The following is a 16,983-nucleotide window of genomic DNA, read 5'->3' as shown; positions in this document are numbered from 1 at the left end:
TGATTCACCTCCCGTTAACGAGCAACACTTGTGACTGATTGACACGTCAAGGAGTTGGACGCACGTGGTTTCTCGTTTGGTTTGTCCTGTTCCTCTTCTATTTCGTTTTCGTGAACTTTCTTCTCCTGTGAAAGAGAGAGGAGACGAAACACGCAATAGAAAATCACTCCCGAACTTTTTGGAGAAAATTAATCAGTTGATGATATTTGCCTTCCTCACTTTACTGAGGAAAGGCTATAAAATCACTCGAAAAATGAACTTCTCAATTAGACCTCCTAGACCCACCTTCATGTATACCTATCGACTCAGAATCACATTCTGAGCAATGTCTGTGTGTGTGGTGGGATGTTGATCAAAAAATTGTCACTCGATTATCTCGGCATTGGCTGATCCGATTTTGTCCGTTTTGGCCTCATTCTATTAAAAATTATGCAGTTTAGTTAAGTACTTCAAAAGTTATGCTAAAAAAACAATTTTAACAAAAGTCCGGAAGATTGTAAAAAGGGTGATTTTTGTAAGAAAACCCGTCATGCTATACATTTTCAGAAAGGTATTTAAAAGACCTTTCTAACGCGTCCATGACATTGAAGATCTGACAAATCTATCAAAAGTTATAAGCACTTAAGTGTTAGTTATACGCTTTTTGGATGCCGGATCTCAGATATGTTGATGAAAACGTTGTCCGGATCTCCCATGCGACCTATCGTTGGATAGGTATTCAAAAGACCTTTCTAACGCGTCCAAAATATTGAAGAACTGACAACCCTATCAAAAGTTATAAGCACTTAAGTGTTATTTACGCACTTTTTGCATTTTGGATAGCAATCTTTAAATGTGAGGAAGGCGCCAACCACCTAAGGGTGGATTAAGTAACGTTTTTGTTAATCTCATCGCACAGTGGTCCGAAACCGAAATCTAGCGTGACAATATTTAAAGCATTGTGGCACAATAAGATCAAGAGCTTTTGTATCTTCAGGACAAATGATCAGGGTCAATAGGGACATCTTTTGGTTTGGAGGACACTATGACCGTCCAAATTTTAGGTTGGCTCAGAATTTTGGTTTTGCGGGATGAATAGATAGCGTTTGTCATGATTGTCTAAACAAAATAAATAAAAAAATCATTGTACAACTGTTTGTACACCAAAGTATTACCAGAATACGAATTTGAGCATTTCAAATTGCATAATTTGTAAAATATTACAAATTATTGAATAGTTTAGAGATTGAAAAAACCCTTTTGTCCGATTAAACTTTAGCGTTTATAGACTTTATCGATTAAATCAGAATGTACAGGTTATTTTCTTCAAATAAAACATCAGCATTAGTTCAATATTACATTCATTCAATATTACGCCCTTTTTAAATGTTTGTATTGTTTTGAAAACTTTGAAAATATTTTTTTCGAAAAGATCGGAAAATTTCACGAATGTTTCATATTTTAACATTGTAAATCGGGTCATTAGTTGCTGAGATATCGACATTAGAAAATGGTGGGTTGTTTGGACGAGACTTAGAAAACATAAATTGCATTGCAATATCTCAGCAACTAAGGGTCGTATCAACAAAGTTCAAAAAAGGAAAATATAGAGAATTTTCTCATTCTTTCAAAAATATTTTTTTCAAAAGTGGGCAAACATGTGCACTAATTAAAAAAAATTAAACTGCGACTTTTTTTTTCAAAAAATCCACCTAAAAATGAATTTAACTTGAAAACGGTGCGCTTAATCAATATTTCACTAAAGTACTTTTTGATTGCAAATTTGATTTTACATCGAAAAATGAAGTTGAAAAATTTTTGCGATTTTTTTATAAAATCAGTGTTCATTCAAAAATTCATAAGTAAGTTAAAGATTTTTTTTGAAAGGTTGGCATGTTTTGTCCATTAAAACATATTTAAAAATAACAAAAAAATTAAAAATAGTGTTTTTTTGCAAATCAAGTTTTAGTGACAAAAAGTTAAATAAAAAATCACCAATTTTTTTTACCGTGCATCATTTTTTTCAGTGTAGTCCATATCCATACCTACAACTTTGCCGAAGACACCAAATCGACCAAAAAAATCCTTCAAAAGATACAGATTTTTGAATTTTCATGCATCATTTTTGTATGGACAGCTTCCAAATTTGTATGGAAAATTATATGGACAAATTAATTATGCAAAATGGCTTCTTTGGGCATACCGAAGGCACCAAAAGAGTTTCAGTCGAATTAAAAAACACAAAAATTAAAATTCTAAAAAAAAGACCGATTTTGTAGAGAATTTTTCAGAAGTGGATTGTTTTTTCCTTCAGTGTATTTTTTTCGGAAGCCCGTCAAATTTCCTACAACTTTGTCTTTGACCGGTTTTTGATACGATGCAACGGCTTCGAGATACAACAATATTTAAATTTCGAAATGCAAAAATATTTAAAACACTTACGCCCTTCTCAAATGTCATTATCGAGTGAAACTGGCTCCATATACACAAAAATGGCTTATATAAGCGTAGGATAACATGTAATCATATATTTTCAAGATTGGGTAACCCAAATTGGGTCCGTAAGATTGACAATTTTGGTTTGGTCGAAGCCCCCAGGGAATGTTCTGAAGAGGTGACAAGTTTAGGCAATAAGGGTAATAAACTTCATTGTGTTTGATGTTGGAAAATTGACATATTGACAGAACTGACTACAGTCTGGGTTGGCCGGGGGGCGCCCTCTCCATTCAAGCCTTCGAACTCCTAGGTTCGAACAGAAATTTTCAGTACTGACCACAAAAGACCTGAGGGTCGTTAAAATAGATGGAGTGGATTTTTTGTTAGATATTCAAATACTTCCTGCCGGTACCGTCGACTCTTCGCGCGGGGATAACTGGTGGTCCTTGCATGGGGATCTCACAGTCTCAGTTTCAGCTCGGCACCAACGGAAAAAGGAGTAAATAATGATATTTTTATGGCAACAAGGGCAACAACGACCGGCCGAAAAAAGAGACCCGAACAGGAATCTCTTCGTTCCACTTCTCGGAACCTCGATGCCAAAGTCGCGTCATCGCGCGCGTTGAAAAAGGAGCTCATTCTCCTCGCAAGTTAGCGGTGTCGGTGTGTGTGTTCGCCTTCGATAAGGAGCAAAACAACCGCAGTCTTTGTTGGAGGGACCGTGGAAAATATGTCATACCGACCCCTTTCTGTCTCGATCTTCTTCCTCAAAAAGTCGTCATCTACGCCGCGCACGTTCGCATCATCCTTTCGTCCTACACACAGACTCTCGCGCGATGGCATCCCAGGAGGGAGCGGTTTTCAACGAAAAAAGCCAAGTTGGCCATGAGTGAGGTGTGGTGGTGTGGCAGCGGCATCCTAAAAATAAACCCCCAGCATGCATGCAGGCAGCGATTGCGCACTTGCAACCCGCGCGCAGCCAACTGCGACCAGTGTGTGTGTGTGTGTGTGTGTTTGTGCTGATGTAGCTGCTTCGTGGAAGGAAACAAAAGCCAGCTTATCGTGGTCGTTTTCGCCGACCACACGATGATGCCGAGAATTCAAATTCTTGGTGGTGGTGTGCTTGTTTGTGTTTTCAGAGGAAAAGAGAGCGCGAGAGAAGGGACACGCCGGAAAAAAGGGGGTGCGATATTTCAGGATTCAGCGGATTTTTTTTTGCGGCGATCGACGATCTCTTCGTGGTGTTCGGCTTTTTTTGTTCGCGAGGAGCAAAGATCGCCTTTTCGCGTCGCGATCGTCGGCGGCAACTAGCAGGAGGCGATCCGATCGATGGCCACGTTGCCACGTTGTTTGGAAAAGGAGCAGTGAGACTTGACTGATTTTTTTTTCTAGCTATTTTTGGAAGATATTTTCAATGTGGACAACAGCGTGGGAAAAAATTTCTGGGTAGTTTTTAGTTTTTAGTTTTTAGTTTTTAGTTTTTAGTTTTTAGTTTTTAGTTTTTAGTTTTTAGTTTTTAGTTTTTAGTTTTTAGTTTTTAGTTTTAAGTTTTTAGTTTTTAGTTTTTAGTTTTTAGTTTTTAGTTTTTAGTTTTTAGACTTTCATTGACATTTTGTAAATTTTCAACATCAGCTCATTTTTTTTCAGTGTATAATGTATCTTGTTATACTCTTTTTTAAAACATTTTGATAATCAGCCTTGAATTTTTTTTTTTGCTATCTCTTCGACCAGAGTCGAGGGACAAAAATTTTAAATAATAATATGAATTTAAAATTTTAAATAAACAATATTTGCCTTAGTTTTTGAAATAATTAAAGTAAAAAACAGTTTGGAAGCGGCAAATTTGATTTTCATAAAACTTTGACAATGACGAGAAATACTCGAGAAGTAGCTAGTAAAAATTAAAAGTAGGTAAAACAAGTGTTTGTCTATAACTGTTTCATGGAATAAGTATTTTTCTTTAAAAAAACAAAATGCTGCATTTTTAAATATTTTTACAAAGTGAAGCAATGAATTCAACACAAGTTTATTCAATTTTGATTGTTTTTTTTCCATGAGGCCAAATTATTTTTGAAGGTCAAAATTTTCCTTATAACTTGAGGAACAAAAAAAATATCTTCCATGTACCGTAAACCGGGGTGACTTTGATAGGATTTCAATTTGTTTTTAGAATATTTTCCAACAGGTAAGGTTTTTCTCAAGATTATTATTTTTAAAACATGTACTGGGGTAGGCCACACAAAGTCCATGCACTATTTTGGAAAAAAAAGTTTTTTCAATAGTGTTTAGAAAAATAGTTACGTTAAAAATTCTTGGTTTTAATTCCGGGGTGACTTTGATAGTCATAGTTTTTCTTGTTAAAATCATATTTAAGATGTTCAAACTTTATTTGTACGTTAAATGTACCATCACTAAAGTAGCTGATATAGTTTGTAAGAAAAAAATCAATGTTTATATTAAGTTAACTAAGTTTATAAGCTTTTTAACAAAATATATATAAATTTTAAGTAAAATTGTTAAAAAGTCGGAATTTTGCCTGAAATTTGTTAAAAATAGTTTTGTTTGTAAAATTATCGATTTATATTGTATTTTAAACTGAATACAGAGCATGAATCACAAGTTTTCACATTTTACATGAAATTTGTTCAACTGAATTTGCCTATAAATTTGGAGATTTTTTTTAATTGTGTTTCAAAAACACATATTATTTATTATTTACAAACTTATTTAACCTTCTCCTAGTGGAAAATTGTCCAAAGAATCCGAAAATGCATTCCGTTTTCCGATTAAAAATCATGTTCATTGAGAAAATCATGACACTTTGATAAGTTTAAAATAATGACTTTCATCCACATTTTCTTAGCTATAGTTAACTAACTTTATAAACTTTTCAAAAATTTATGAAAAGTTCTTCATGAGGTACTTTGAACACTTCTCTACCACGGTCAGTATGTTTCTGAACCATTCCTTACGTATTTTAATTGTACTCTTCATTTTGCGGAAAAATCGCAAACCTATCAAAGTCACCCCGGCTATCAAAGTCACCCCGTTTTACGGTACTTCAAATACCATTTTACGTTGAAAAAATGTGACCCAAATTTTTATCTCTTCAATTTCTCTAGTTAGGATTTTTCGTATACATACATTGGTAGAATGAGTAAAATGTGGTGGTAAAATGTAAACTTTAATTTGAAATTTTCCTCATAAACTATTAATTTTTATTGAAGGTAATTCAAACAATTTTCAAAAATAGGTAAATTAATTCTTCTAATGTTTAACTTTAATATTTTGGAGAACACATTTATTGCAACGAAACAATAATGACACATATTTTATTTAAACTGTTGCTTCTTTGAATTCGTGTTCCACAAAATGGCCTGACGACCATCCTCCCCCAGCTGATAAGAACCCGGTGTGCCCTGGGCAGGCAAAACTTTGAAAAATAAAAACGATAAGCAATATGGAAATTTTCCAGCTGCCCCCACAGGAAAAACAGACCCGAATCCGCGCCAGGAAAAACCGACCCTCATCGTCGCGTAATCGCGCACTTGCGCACACACAAATGGCAGCAGCCTCGTGGATGATGGCGGTATGGCACTGTGGTTAATTAGGGCCAATGTCCCTTTTTTGGGTCTAATATGTTTTTTTTTGCAACGTTACAGATACTTTTTGTATCGTTCCATTTCGATAGGTTTCGGAATTGCAAAAATTAAATTAAAAACAATCAAAATAGGTTCAAATAGGTCGAAAATAGCGCCATCTAGTCAACAATAGGGACGTCTAGCCTACATATCCATCCGCACACAAACACACACTCGATGTGTTTTGTTATGGAGCAAACCAGCCATCAGCCGGGCAGGCCCCGGCAATAAGGCAAAACATGTCCGCGCTATAAACTAGGACAACAAAATGCTGATAACGGGAAACCCGGGTCGGTCGGGGCCTGAGCCCGGGCTCGGAATGGCACTCGCTCTTTGCCACAGCCTTTTGGCCGGTTCGACGGCTGAACAGTAGTGGTGTGTAACTGTTTACTGTCCCCTCTCTCTGTCTCTCTCTTACTTTGCCGGTCGAATGTAGACAAGTTGACTTGTTTCCTATTATTCAGTTTGTTATTTATCTTTTGTTTTTGTTATACTTATTGATGATTTTTTTTGTCTGGCTACGATGTGACTTACCGGCTTTATGAAAATTTGTTAAAAGTAATACTGGTATTAAACTGACTTTGGTGTTAGTCCGGCTTAATATTATTGTGAAACAGCCTTGACGTGGTGACCGAAACTGTAAAGACACACATTGTTGAGTCAAAGATCGCGGGATCGTTTCCCGTTATGAAAACTTTCATTTTTCTTTCGGTTTCATCACTGAACGTTTGGGCTTCCAGTCTGAGAGCTTCTTCCTCACAAATGAGGGCTGCGCTGCTATGGCTGTGTAGTTCACCAACACAAAATTGTGCTCATTAGTTCACTGAAACAGATCATTCCAGTAAGATGCTTATATTGGCAAATGACAATCACATTTACATCGACAGTGGTGGCCGATACGGTAAAGGCACAGATTCGATAAGTCAAAGGTCTCGGGATCGGATACTCTCAGCCCGTGTTCTCTCTCTTTCCTTACGGATGGCGTACTGCGCTACTGTGGGTGTAACAGGAGACCTTTCTCCGTGCTGTGTATGTAACCATGCAGGTTTCCTTGTACGTTACTCTTCAAGCGTTATTGATTTCACCCTCATCTGGCACACGTTGTCGCCTGGCGGTTGCCTGTTTTTATGGCCGCGACGATAGCACGGATGACGATGCTGACGGATCGACAGTTATAGTTTGATTAAACTTAATTAATTCGAATTAAAATTGGAACATTTAGCCTCTTTTTATTACCAGCATAGTTTCGTATCACATTCACTGCTGAACTTGTGGTACTAAGTGAAGGAAACCAAGGAGTTGCACACACATATGGGTTCAGGCGGGCTTTTTGGAGGGGGAAGAAAAAAGGACATCACCCTCACTGGTTTGAGTTTTTTTTTTGCCTGAAACCAAAATAGATGATACATTTTTCTTCATTTCAAGAAGCGACTACCGGGTCGTATTTTTTATCCTAACCAGCACCAAACCAAATAAAAAGGGGTGTCTAAATTTAAACTAAACCATGCGGCCAAAATGAGTGACTCCCTGCCTGCGCAGAGGACAGATTCGTCTCCTGCCGATGTCGATGACAGCCTACAACAGCGAGATCCCCGCGCAGCGGAAATGTTCAATTTCGATGCTGGCAGTCACGTGCTGTACTTTTCGAGCGAATACCATGAAGTTTCTCACAGATTGTTGGTCAACGCAGGACGCCAGGACGATGGTGGTATTGATTTCTTACTGTGGTGTGAAGAATGTGCCAGGATGTTTGGAAAAATTAGAAAGTCCTTGCAATAACCAAACTTAAATTATGAAATGGACTGTTTGCAAAACCTGCGGGTGAAATATTGAGTAAATGTTCCCAGCTCGATTTTCTCTTTCCATTTAAATCGTAGGACGCGCAAATGAACATTAAATGAACGCAAATGAACATAACCAAGTTTTGCCGGTCATAACTGGTTTTTGTAGTCAATTGCATAATTCAAACCATAAACTTTTGAAAATTCGTAAAACTTTCGAGTCAGAAGACGGTCACCGCTTTTTGTATTAACTTCAAATCGTTTGGTATTTCAACATTCAAAAATCTGTAGCTTGCGAACTGAATTTTTGAACAGTTTTCGAATACAGTTTATGGGTCATTCCCAGGGGGGCGACATCTATATCTCACTACAGGTAGCCAACACAAGCTGTCAACTTCGGCACCAGAACAAAAGGGAGCCACGGTGTGTTTTTTAGAACAAACTAATGATAAAAAATCGGTATGTCTGGTATTTGGCACCGTAAAAGAAGGGCTCTTTCTCGACATTTTGCGGGGTGTACCGAAATATTTCGTCGGGGGGTCTAGAACAACTTTTTTTTGAAGATTATTTTTCGATTTTATGGGATATTTGTTCAAAAAAATCCCAGAAAATCGGTGCATTCATATTGATATCACTCAAATTTCTTATGAATATGCCTTGGGGACTCTAACCAACTATATTTGACCTTAAATAAAAAAAAATCGAACCAAACTTACCAGATTTCTAGCTTTCTTTGAAATTACCCCAAAATCCAAGCTGAAAACCCCGATAAGACCGAAAGTAAATCTTTTCTTTGTACAATTTGTCATGAAAATACAGCAACTCACTGCCCGGATACAAATTTGAGCTCCAAACAATGCAAAACATAGATTATTTATTAATTAAGCTGTTTATTACCCAATAGGCTCCAAAAAATATTTTTTCAATCCTCTGCAACATCACACTATTACATTTTAAAATCAATCTTATTGTAGAGAACAGTTTGCTGAACAAGTCCCATAAAAAAGTATCAGTATTGGGTCAATATAAGCACTGCCTACTAAGATATTTTTTATGATGATAATATTTTATTGAAACATAAAAATTATAACAAGTTTTGACGAAATAAAGTACAAAAGTTATTAGACAGTGCCCATCATGTCAAAGGTAATTAAATTAAGAAATTTTGGAGAAAGGCACAATTTATTTCAGGATTTTGGGCATATCTCTGCTTATATTGAACCAACCCGAGCAGACGGCAATTACTTGGGAATAACGTTTTTTGATATTTGAAAATACTAGGTCAATAACATTTTATGTTATTTATAACAACATTTGTTATTCGTCGTTATAATTTTTATGTTATTGGATTGTTATTGTAATAACAGACTAATAACACTTTTAGTTATTCTTCGAACAAATCTTTGTTATTATTTTTTGTTATTTTAACAACTAATCCGATCATCCCAATAACAGTTGGAGGTATTCTTCCATAACAAAAAATGTTATTATAAAGTTGTTTTGGCTTTCAACTTGTGAAGTGAAGTGATCCACATAGCTCATAGTGTTTCCAATGGGTCCCAGGGACATCACTGAATATGAACCATAACCGGAAACTTGGTAGAATCGTGTTGTTACGGCGGTAGACTCAAAGATCTGTATTCCAGGACACTTTGGAGGACCCAGAACATCCCAAAAGTGATTCACATAGCTCCGAGTGTTGCCAAAGGGTCCCAGGGACATCACTGAATATGCACCATAATCGGAAACTTGGTAGAATCGTGTTGTTACGGTGGTAGACTCCAAGATCTGTATTCCAGGACACTTTGGAGGACCTAGATCATCCCAAAAGAGATCCACATAGCTCCGAGTGTTGCCAAAAGATTCCAGGGACATCACTGAATACGAACCATAATCGGAAACTTGGTAGAATCGTGTTGTTACGGCGGTAGACTCCAAGATCTGTATTCCAGGACACTTTGGAGGACCCAGAACATCCCAAAAGTGATCCACATAGCTCCGAGTGTTGCCAAAGGATTCCAGGGACATCACTGAATACGAACCATAATCGGAAACTTGGTAGAATCGTGTTGTTACGGCGGTAGACTCCAAGATCTGTATTCCAGGACACTTTGGAGGACCCAGAACATCCCAAAAGTGATCCACATAGCTCATAGTGTTGCCAACGGGTCCCAGGGACATCACTGAATATGAACCATAACCGGAAACTTGGTAGAATCGTGTTGTTACGGCGGTAGACTCCAAGATCTGTATTCCAGGACACTTTGGAGGACCCAGATCATCCCAAAAGTGACCCACATAGCTCAGAGGGTTGCCAAAGGGTCCCAGGGACATCACTGAATATGCACCATAATCGGAAACTTGGTAGAATCGTGTTGTTACGGTGGTAGACTCCAAGATCTGTATTCCAGGACACTTTGGAGGACCTAGATCATCCCAAAAGAGATCCAAAGGGATCGAAGTGGTCCCAAATGGTCGTGAGGATGTGACTGGTAATGACTTAACTTTATTTGCCTTGAAAAATCGTTGTAAACCTGAATTATCTTCAACATTTTCTGAAGTTTCCAAATTTCAGGTTTTCAGGATGTTCTAGGTCGTCAAAAAGGCCATTAACAACCACTCAAACATTTTTTTCCTAGGTAGAGAAACTCATAAATTACAACTTTGCTGAACAATGCTATATGTTTTGAGCACTGTGTGATTTTATACAACCGAAATTCGGTATGGGTCATATATGACCCATCAGGCCTGAAAGGGTTAAACCCTTATGTAAAAATGGATTTTTCAAGAAAATTCCATAACACTTTCTGTTATTTTAACATTATTTGTTATTGAAATGGCATGAATTTTGTTATTACCGTCTGCCCGGGAATACTGATACTTTTTTATGGAATTCGTTCAGAAAACTGTTTTCTACAATGTGATTGATTCTAAAAAGTTTTAAAATGTTATGGTGTAATGTGGCAGAGGATTGAAAAAATAATTTTTGGTATCTATTGGGTAATAAACAGTTTATTAAATAAATAATCTATGTTTTGCATTGTTTAATGCTAAAATTTGTATCCGGGCAATGTGTTGCTGTAATTTCATAACAAATTGTACAAAGAAAAGATTTACTTTCGGTCTCATCGGGGTTTTCAGCTTGGATTTTGGGGTAATTTCAAAGAAAGCTAGAAATCTGGTAAGTTTGGTTCGATTTTTTTTTATTGGAGGTCAAATATTGGTCAAATATAGTTGGATAGTTTTGACCGAGCCACGTAGCCCAGTGGTAACGCTTCCGCCTCGTAAGCGGTAGATCGGGGTTCAAATCCCGGCTCGGACCAACACAACTGGTGATCTTTTCCCTTCTGGAATCGATTGCTTAGTAAAGGGAAGGTAGTGTATCGTCACAAACTGGACCTTATCACGACACCTTAGGGAGGCGACTTATGGAATGTTAACATTAACCCTAACATGTTAACATTAAGTTGAGAATGAAACTGCCACTGAATCCGCTTGCCGGAACCGATACTCTTCAAGGGTGTTCCCCTCAGGAACTGGGAAAGATTTACTTTTATAGTTGGATAGAGTCCCCAAGGCATATTCATAAGAAATTTGAGTGATATCAACATGAATGCAACGATTTTCTGTGATTTTTAAAACAAATATCCCATAAAATCGAAAAATAATCTTCAAAAATAAAAGTTGCTCTAGACCCCCCGACGAAATATTTCGGTATACCCTGCAAATGTCGGGAAAGAGCCCTTCTTTCACGTTGCCAAATACCAGACATAACGATTTTTTTATCTTTGAGGTCTCGAAAAAATACACCGTGGAGCTGTCAATTACGGCACCAGCACAAAAGAACAACTGTTCGTTACGGAACCAAAACAAAGCAACTGCGCACTGTAAAAAAAGTACAAATCTGCAGGCACATAATAGAAATAAAGTTATTATTGTTTTCATGTAAAATTTTACCGCAATGTACGTTTAAAAGTTAGTGTATGTTTCTGAGGTGATTTTTCTCAATTTATTTGCAAAATAAACTACGAAAGTTGGGTTAAGCACTCATCGGGCCGATGACCTCATTTAAAGTTGTACTTTTATCACATGAAACGTTTAACTTAACTACTGTGTAATTTGACTTTTACTACAGTAATTCTTATAACAAAAATGTAATTATTAATAAAAAATCACGGAAAAAAGAGTTCCCAAATTCGTGAACAAGCGTTCATGAAAATCGGAACCACGAACAAACGTACCATGTAATTTGAACACTTTGTTAGTGGTTCCGATTTTCATGAACGCTTGTTCACGATTTTGGGAACTCTTTTTTCTCCGTGTGGGTACACTTTTGGATTCGACCTTCACCGATTTAGACCTAGAACTTGGAGGGAACGCTCATCTATCGATTTTTTTTTGATTTCCGATTTTGAAGAAAATCAGCTCCATCAAATTTGAAAAAGTTAATTTCGAATGCAGATTCGTTTGAGGAGGAGTGACTCTCTTTTCAATACAAACATAAAATAAATCCTTAAACATGACTTTTATGGTTAATTTTTTTTTCTCATAGTACAAGAAGGAAAAAAAGACAACTGCTGTGTGTTGTTGCGAAAGGGGGTTTGTATTTTCTTATGTTGCCATTTTTTGCTGATTTTTTTTTTGCAATTCCGTTGTTTAACTACCTTCTTTTCCTGTCTTTCTCCAACGTAAAAACACACTACCTTCCATCGTCAAAAATAACAATACTGAAATTTTTTTTACAGCATCTATGTATTCGGTAAACTTCGTTTCGATAATTTTTGCATTAAGTACTACTGAATTACTAAACATTTGTATTAAAAGCTCAAGTAATGGTTGTACGGAAATTCTATTGTTGATATCTAAAATCACTAGCGTGCCCAGCTCTTTGAGGGTGGGGCAATAATATGGACGTTTTGAAAAAATACGTCATTTGTGGACACCTCCTGACCAAATTTAGAACAAATTTCTGTGGACGGTGGGGCCCTGTGCACGCTAGTGTCTAAAATACAAAACTGACATTAAATTGCAAATTCTTGTCTAGTATTGTCCGTAAGTCTAGATTTTTTCTGTGGGACTTTAAAACTGCACGTAATTTTGACTTTTTTTATATTAGATATACGATGAATAATTACAGAAAAAAAAAATCATTCGATTTTTTACTGCAGTTTCTGTAATGACCAAAACTAATTATTAAAGATCATTTTCTTTTTATGACTGTAATTCATCAACAGGAATTCCAATCTTCAGGGATTCTGCCATATTTTTTTTTGCTTTTCGTATTTTTTTTCAAAATAGCAAATATGAAATGTAAATGGTTTGCTGACTTCAGTGGCCGGAAGTACAAATGGGACAATAACACAAAATAATCGCACAGTTCAACCTGGGATCTGTCGAAAAATAAACACACTATTTCAGAATATCCAGCGGAGCATTCACGCCGCCAGCGAGGAACACGCTGGAACCGTTATCCGAAATGTTCCGGCAAACCACTATTATTCAACGCGCACCTTTCCCCGCAGTGACGGTTCCAACGGGTTCCCTGCGCCTTACAATAGGAAGTTTTTGTCACGTCAAACGGGCGATGATCATCCCCAGCCAGCAACGCAACGCAACGCGATGAGGTCAGGTTATGTTTAGCCTCCTGGACGTTGCCTACGGTGTACGGCTTAGCTGTTGAGGATTGCGGCTTCACACCTCCTGGACTCATTTTTTCCAGCTTTTTTTGTGAATGCTCCTAGAGACTCTGGTAGAGAGTGTGTATTCGTTTGCCGGTCGCGATATCGCGTTTTATGGGTCTTTCGGTCGTCTACACGGTTATTTCCATGTAGGGGATCGTTGGGTTCGTCTTTGAGTGTTCTTGTTTCGATTTCTCTATCACGATTTCATTAATCTTTCAAAATTTTAGGGCTAGTACGTAGATAGGAAGGAAAGGGGTCAAGAAGTGCGTATACCGCTTTAAAGTGAAACCCCGTCAATTCAATGAGAAAAAAAAAGTGTTCAAAAAATCATGAATTTTGATTCATGAAGTCGTGAATAAACTAGGACCAAGCTGTTATACTGCTTTCTGAACCCATATACAGATCTGATATAATGCTAGTTTGGTTCTACGCATTAGTGCATGGATACATACGTAGCTCCAACTTCTCCTAGAAAACTAGTAAGCATGTTCGAACGAGAAAAAAAGCGTGAACTTCCACTACACACATCAACCGCCCCAAGACCACCTCAGCTTAAGCCGGTCGGTCATCGGTTTTATATTGGTGTGTGCGGGCGCGGCGTGGCGATGCGTTCTGTTTACAGTCGCAATGTTTACATTTCGCGTTCCGCTATACTAGTCGCGCAAAGTCGCTCTCTCCCTCATTCTCTTCGTTTGCTCGCGCGGGATATCCGCGATAGTCTCTCCAACGCGGCACTTGCTCAACAATTGAGCTTAGGAACAAAAAAATTGCCTTGCTACGAAAAATCTACCTCTTCCGCTCCTCTCTCTCTCCTCTCTTAACCCTTTCGCACCCTACTTTTTCTGGAAGCGAAAAAAAGTAGAGTGTCATCTTCACACCAACACCATGAATCGAGGCTCGATTTTTGCTCAATCACTATTTGCCTTTTATCGTTCGATGTTTGTCCTATAAGTTCCACCAGCCTCAACACTGTATTGTACTGAAAGGGGAAACGATATCAATGCGGCTGTTGATATTACAGAATGCTCCACCACCATCACCGTCTATGGAAATACCTCGCATCAGTGTTGGTGCGGCGAATTGAATGGGCTCAAAGAGTGCAACAAGTGATTCCGATTACATAATTCATAGCGCTTGGCATATGGAGTTGCTACTGCTGAAGTTCTGATGCGTCAGGGTTGCAATTATTCATCGTGTGTGTGTGTGGGAGTGTGTACGCGCGTGGAGTCCAACGTCAATCAAACGCAATTAACTCTCTGCTGTCCGTTACTTTAAGTCAAATTAAATCAAAACTGAGTTAAATTTTACATTATTACTGAACTGCAATTTCATTATAACAGAATCCTAGAGAAAGTTATTATTCACAATTAGGCCAATGCAACCTGTATTGTTTTTCCGTTGTTTTTTTTTCTTGTCTAGTCTGAACATGTCCCCAGCACTGCTCTAAAGAGTTTTAGATTTTTTTAATCCAAAAAAATTAAAATCGCTCTACAGCATTGCCTTGGCGTTCTCGATTGCGAGATTCCTACTCGAAACTATAGGTATCCGAAGGCTTGATTGTTGAGGCAATTGCAAACCTCTTTTTACACCTTAGCTTCCATCCACCCCGGGATTCGAACTGACGACCTTTGGATTGTTGGTCCAACTGCCTACCAGCGACACCACCAGAGCAGGACCCAGGGAGACGACTCCTACACCTGGACTGAGCTAACGACCTAACCTTTTTAGGTTAATCCGTGGCCAACATTTACTTCCCCGTCCGACGGAAGGCGGATCAGACAAATCTCGTCTCAAAATTTGCCACCGGGACCTTCTGGGATCGAACCCAAGCCAACTTGGTGAGAGGCAATCACGCTTACCCCTATACCACGGTCCCGGCTTTTAAATCCAAGATGGTGGTTCAAATGGCAGAGGTGAAATATTGCGAAAATACATTTGTTATTCTAACAAGCAATCAACCACTAAATTTTGATTGCAATGGAACACGAATTTGATGTTAAAAGGAGAAAAAAAATAATAAAAAAGGAGAGTGAAAAAAAAACACATCACATGTAGCAGTAGCATAGTTTTTTTTTTAAATTGAGAAATTTAAGCTAAAAATTTACACAGAGCCGAGGGTTTTAAGATTTTTTTTTATTAGTTTTGTCTGTTTTTCAGTTCTTGAGATTTTTAACTGTATATTCATGACAAGTTTCAAATTTGGATTTGATGAGGGTTTAAAACATGAAAGTACCACATTAGGAACCTTATTTGAAAAAAAAATGGGATTTTAAAATATATTCTTAACCCTCTACAACCTAACCTCGCCTCTAGACGGGCTTCGATCTAAAAAGACACCAAAAATCCAATTTCAACCAATTTTTGATCTTTAAAAATCATTGGAAAGACCCAGACACGGAATTTTCTGGCAGAATTGGTTCTATTAGAATCCTGCTAGAATGATTCTAGCAGGGCTGTCCGAACTCTGTAAGATTTTTGTTAGAATATTCTGACAGAGCGAAATCTGCTAGAATTTTATAAGAATTTTGTTAGAACAATCTGGCAGCGCAAAGTTCGTCGAAAATGACGTCATTTTTGCCAAACTACATTGTGACCGCCATCTTGTCAGAAATTGCGTGACAAAAAGTTGCCATCAGAAAAAGTAGCGTCGGCGTCGTTCCGTTTGCCGCCTGGCCAATCCGAATATGGTAAGAAAAATACTTATAGATTTTTTTCCTTTAAGTTACTTTAATTATTCAATTTCAATTCCACAGGCACGGTTTCCATTGCCTCGACCTGGAAGGCTCGATCAATTTTCAGAAAAATGTCAACGAGAACCACATGGCCCACGGAGGAACTTCACCACCAGCACCCTCAACTCCGGCGGCCGCTAATTGGAATCAAGTTGGACATGTCAAGTTGGACGGCATATTTCCCGGATCCGCCGGCATCCTGCCGGAAGACGACTATATTTGCCCTCAGCACTACCGATTTCTCACCAAAAGTCACAGGAAAAACGAAGAAAATGTGTGTGTGAAGATGAAGTGAAGATGAAGTGTAATTGAAAATTGAGTGTTTAATAAATTGATAAAGATTCTTTTGTTATGTTTTTCAAATTGAATATTTTTAATTGTTTGGCTATTACCAAAATTTTCTGCCATTCGATTCTAACAAAATTCTAGCAGGATTCTAGCAGAATTCTTTGCCATCTCATTCTAGCTTAATTCTTACAGAATTCTAGCTGGATGCCTGTCATAATAGTTCTAGCAAAATTCTAGCAGGATTCTTACAGAACCGGTTGATTTCGCCGGCTTCTGCTAGAACCGGTTATTGCATTTGAGCTAGAATTCTCAATGAATTCTTGAGAAAATCTAGCAGGATGCTGGCAGCGTTCTAGTAAGAACATTTTCGCTCGGTAAGATTTCTCTAAGAATCCTGCGAGAACGCCGTGACTGGGGAAGAGCTATTAAAATTTTAGAAAATTTT

The 16,983-nt window shown here is 37.7% G+C and overlaps 1 long non-coding RNA gene across 1 annotated transcript; it reads left to right on the top strand.

The window, feature by feature from the left end:
* The first annotated feature begins 15,959 nt into the window (after positions 1-15,959).
* LOC119770215 lies at positions 15,960-16,609 on the top strand. The gene is made up of 2 exons (XR_005278720.1): positions 15,960-16,205; positions 16,272-16,609. It is a non-coding gene; the product is annotated as an uncharacterized LOC119770215 (long non-coding RNA).
* The last annotated feature ends 374 nt before the right edge of the window (positions 16,610-16,983 follow it).

Source organism: Culex quinquefasciatus, chromosome 3 (assembly GCF_015732765.1).
Source record: "Culex quinquefasciatus strain JHB chromosome 3, VPISU_Cqui_1.0_pri_paternal, whole genome shotgun sequence".
Classification (NCBI taxonomy): domain Eukaryota; kingdom Metazoa; phylum Arthropoda; class Insecta; order Diptera; family Culicidae; genus Culex; species Culex quinquefasciatus.
The sequence above is the reverse complement of the archived record's forward strand: the minus strand, read 5'-3'. Positions and strand labels throughout refer to the sequence as shown.